Raw genomic sequence first — 5,000 nt, forward strand, 5'->3', positions numbered from 1 at the left:
TCTTTGCTCGCCCTCTCTCGGGCTCGATCCATTCAGTTTCGCACAAACAAGAGCTCTGCCGGCCGCCTGCAGCGGTGCCTAAAACCCGGGCATAACAATGCGACCGTTCTGCTAGGCCGACAAGCGCTCAAGCCAGACGCTCGATCGAACGCCCCCTACATATTAGTCGAGACAACGGCTCGCTCATTAGCATCGCGTTTGTACTTTAACTTTTTTTGGCTCGGCTTCTTTCGACGCCGATGCCGGCGACGCAGCACTCTCTCGCCCGCCAGCCACCGAGAAAAGGGTGCGCTCCGACCGGCCCCGCACCGCTCTTTCTTGGCTCATTCGAAATTACTGTCTTTCGCTCTGACATGCCTTACTTAGGGTTAGGTTAGTATGCTTGCACGTTTGTACTTTAACTTTTTTCGGCTCGGCTTCTTTCGACGCCGATGCCGGCGACGCAGCACTCTCTCGCCCGCCAGCCACCGAGAAAAGGGTGCGCTCCGACCGGCCCCGCACCGCTCTTTCTTGGCTCATTCGAAATTACTGTCTTTCGCTCTGACATGCCTTACCTAGGGTTAGGTTAGTATGCTTGCACGTTTGTACTTTAACTTTTTTCGGCTCGGCTTCTTTCGACGCCGATGCCGGCGACGCAGCACTCTCTCGCCCGCCAGCCACCGAGAAAAGGGTGCGCTCCGACCGGCCCCGCACCGCTCTTTCTTGGCTCATTCGAAATTACTGTCTTTCGCTCTGACATGCCTTACCTAGGGTTAGGTTAGTATGCTTGCACGTTTGTACTTTAACTTTTTTCGGCTCGGCTTCTTTCGACGCCGATGCCGGCGACGCAGCACTCTCTCGCCCGCCAGCCACCGAGAAAAGGGTGCGCTCCGACCGGCCCCGCACCGCTCTTTCTTGGCTCATTCGAAATTACTGTCTTTCGCTCTGACATGCCTTACCTAGGGTTAGGTTAGTATGCTTGCACGTTTGTACTTTAACTTTTTTCGGCTCGGCTTCTTTCGACGCCGATGCCGGCGACGCAGCACTCTCTCGCCCGCCAGCCACCGAGAAAAGGGTGCGCTCCGACCGGCCCCGCACCGCTCTTTCTTGGCTCATTCGAAATTACTGTCTTTCGCTCTGACATGCCTTACCTAGGGTTAGGTTAGTATGCTTGCACGTTTGTACTTTAACTTTTTTCGGCTCGGCTTCTTTCGACGCCGATGCCGGCGACGCATCACTCTCTCGCCCGCCAGCCACCGAGAAAAGGGTGCGCTCCGACCGGCCCCGCACCGCTCTTTCTTGGCTCATTCGAAATTACTGTCTTTCGCTCTGACATGCCTTACCTAGGGTTAGGTTAGTATGCTTGCACGTTTGTACTTTAACTTTTTTCGGCTCGGCTTCTTTCGACGCCGATGCCGGCGACGCAGCACTCTCTCGCCCGCCAGCCACCGAGAAAAGGGTGCGCTCCGACCGGCCCCGCACCGCTCTTTCTTGGCTCATTCGAAATTACTGTCTTTCGCTCTGACATGCCTTACCTAGGGTTAGGTTAGTATGCTTGCACGTTTGTACTTTAACTTTTTTCGGCTCGGCTTCTTTCGACGCCGATGCCGGCGACGCAGCACTCTCTCGCCCGCCAGCCACCGAGAAAAGGGTGCGCTCCGACCGGCCCCGCACCGCTCTTTCTTGGCTCATTCGAAATTACTGTCTTTCGCTCTGACATGCCTTACCTAGGGTTAGGTTAGTATGCTTGCACGTTTGTACTTTAACTTTTTTCGGCTCGGCTTCTTTCGACGCCGATGCCGGCGACGCATCACTCTCTCGCCCGCCAGCCACCGAGAAAAGGGTGCGCTCCGACCGGCCCCGCACCGCTCTTTCTTGGCTCATTCGAAATTACTGTCTTTCGCTCTGACATGCCTTACCTAGGGTTAGGTTAGTATGCTTGCACGTTTGTACTTTAACTTTTTTCGGCTCGGCTTCTTTCGACGCCGATGCCGGCGACGCAGCACTCTCTCGCCCGCCAGCCACCGAGAAAAGGGTGCGCTCCGACCGGCCCCGCACCGCTCTTTCTTGGCTCATTCGAAATTACTGTCTTTCGCTCTGACATGCCTTACCTAGGGTTAGGTTAGTATGCTTGCACGTTTGTACTTTAACTTTTTTCGGCTCGGCTTCTTTCGACGCCGATGCCGGCGACGCAGCACTCTCTCGCCCGCCAGCCACCGAGAAAAGGGTGCGCTCCGACCGGCCCCGCACCGCTCTTTCTTGGCTCATTCGAAATTACTGTCTTTCGCTCTGACATGCCTTACCTAGGGTTAGGTTAGTATGCTTGCACGTTTGTACTTTAACTTTTTTCGGCTCGGCTTCTTTCGACGCCGATGCCGGCGACGCATCACTCTCTCGCCCGCCAGCCACCGAGAAAAGGGTGCGCTCCGACCGGCCCCGCACCGCTCTTTCTTGGCTCATTCGAAATTACTGTCTTTCGCTCTGACATGCCTTACCTAGGGTTAGGTTAGTATGCTTGCACGTTTGTACTTTAACTTTTTTCGGCTCGGCTTCTTTCGACGCCGATGCCGGCGACGCAGCACTCTCTCGCCCGCCAGCCACCGAGAAAAGGGTGCGCTCCGACCGGCCCCGCACCGCTCTTTCTTGGCTCATTCGAAATTACTGTCTTTCGCTCTGACATGCCTTACCTAGGGTTAGGTTAGTATGCTTGCACGTTTGTACTTTAACTTTTTTCGGCTCGGCTTCTTTCGACGCCGATGCCGGCGACGCAGCACTCTCTCGCCCGCCAGCCACCGAGAAAAGGGTGCGCTCCGACCGGCCCCGCACCGCTCTTTCTTGGCTCATTCGAAATTACTGTCTTTCGCTCTGACATGCCTTACCTAGGGTTAGGTTAGTATGCTTGCACGTTTGTACTTTAACTTTTTTCGGCTCGGCTTCTTTCGACGCCGATGCCGGCGACGCAGCACTCTCTCGCCCGCCAGCCACCGAGAAAAGGGTGCGCTCCGACCGGCCCCGCACCGCTCTTTCTTGGCTCATTCGAAATTACTGTCTTTCGCTCTGACATGCCTTACCTAGGGTTAGGTTAGTATGCTTGCACGTTTGTACTTTAACTTTTTTCGGCTCGGCTTCTTTCGACGCCGGAGCCGGCGACGCAGCACTCTCTCGCCCGCCAGCCACCGAGAAAAGGGTGCGCTCCGACCGGCCCCGCACCGCTCTTTCTTGGCTCATTCGAAATTACTGTCTTTCGCTCTGACATGCCTTACCTAGGGTTAGGTTAGTATGCTTGCACGTTTGTACTTTAACTTTTTTCGGCTCGGCTTCTTTCGACGCCGATGCCGGCGACGCAGCACTCTCTCGCCCGCCAGCCACCGAGAAAAGGGTGCGCTCCGACCGGCCCCGCACCGCTCTTTCTTGGCTCATTCGAAATTACTGTCTTTCGCTCTGACATGCCTTACCTAGGGTTAGGTTAGTATGCTTGCACGTTTGTACTTTAACTTTTTTCGGCTCGGCTTCTTTCGACGCCGATGCCGGCGACGCAGCACTCTCTCGCCCGCCAGCCACCGAGAAAAGGGTGCGCTCCGACCGGCCCCGCACCGCTCTTTCTTGGCTCATTCGAAATTACTGTCTTTCGCTCTGACATGCCTTACCTAGGGTTAGGTTAGTATGCTTGCACGTTTGTACTTTAACTTTTTTCGGCTCGGCTTCTTTCGACGCCGATGCCGGCGACGCAGCACTCTCTCGCCCGCCAGCCACCGAGAAAAGGGTGCGCTCCGACCGGCCCCGCACCGCTCTTTCTTGGCTCATTCGAAATTACTGTCTTTCGCTCTGACATGCCTTACCTAGGGTTAGGTTAGTATGCTTGCACGTTTGTACTTTAACTTTTTTCGGCTCGGCTTCTTTCGACGCCGATGCCGGCGACGCAGCACTCTCTCGCCCGCCAGCCACCGAGAAAAGGGTGCGCTCCGACCGGCCCCGCACCGCTCTTTCTTGGCTCATTCGAAATTACTGTCTTTCGCTCTGACATGCCTTACCTAGGGTTAGGTTAGTATGCTTGCACGTTTGTACTTTAACTTTTTTCGGCTCGGCTTCTTTCGACGCCGATGCCGGCGACGCAGCACTCTCTCGCCCGCCAGCCACCGAGAAAAGGGTGCGCTCCGACCGGCCCCGCACCGCTCTTTCTTGGCTCATTCGAAATTACTGTCTTTCGCTCTGACATGCCTTACCTAGGGTTAGGTTAGTATGCTTGCACGTTTGTACTTTAACTTTTTTCGGCTCGGCTTCTTTCGACGCCGATGCCGGCGACGCATCACTCTCTCGCCCGCCAGCCACCGAGAAAAGGGTGCGCTCCGACCGGCCCCGCACCGCTCTTTCTTGGCTCATTCGAAATTACTGTCTTTCGCTCTGACATGCCTTACCTAGGGTTAGGTTAGTATGCTTGCACGTTTGTACTTTAACTTTTTTCGGCTCGGCTTCTTTCGACGCCGATGCCGGCGACGCAGCACTCTCTCGCCCGCCAGCCACCGAGAAAAGGGTGCGCTCCGACCGGCCCCGCACCGCTCTTTCTTGGCTCATTCGAAATTACTGTCTTTCGCTCTGACATGCCTTACCTAGGGTTAGGTTAGTATGCTTGCACGTTTGTACTTTAACTTTTTTCGGCTCGGCTTCTTTCGACGCCGATGCCGGCGACGCAGCACTCTCTCGCCCGCCAGCCACCGAGAAAAGGGTGCGCTCCGACCGGCCCTGCACCGCTCTTTCTTGGCTCATTCGAAATTACTGTCTTTCGCTCTGACATGCCTTACCTAGGGTTAGGTTAGTATGCTTGCACGTTTGTACTTTAACTTTTTTCGGCTCGGCTTCTTTCGACGCCGGAGCCGGCGACGCAGCACTCTCTCGCCCGCCAGCCACCGAGAAAAGGGTGCGCTCCGACCGGCCCCGCACCGCTCTTTCTTGGCTCATTCGAAATTACTGTCTTTCGCTCTGACATGCCTTACCTAGGGTTAGGTTAGTATGCTTGCACGTTT

Source organism: Styela clava, chromosome 13, assembly GCF_964204865.1.
Source record: "Styela clava chromosome 13, kaStyClav1.hap1.2, whole genome shotgun sequence".
Lineage (NCBI taxonomy): Eukaryota > Metazoa > Chordata > Ascidiacea > Stolidobranchia > Styelidae > Styela > Styela clava.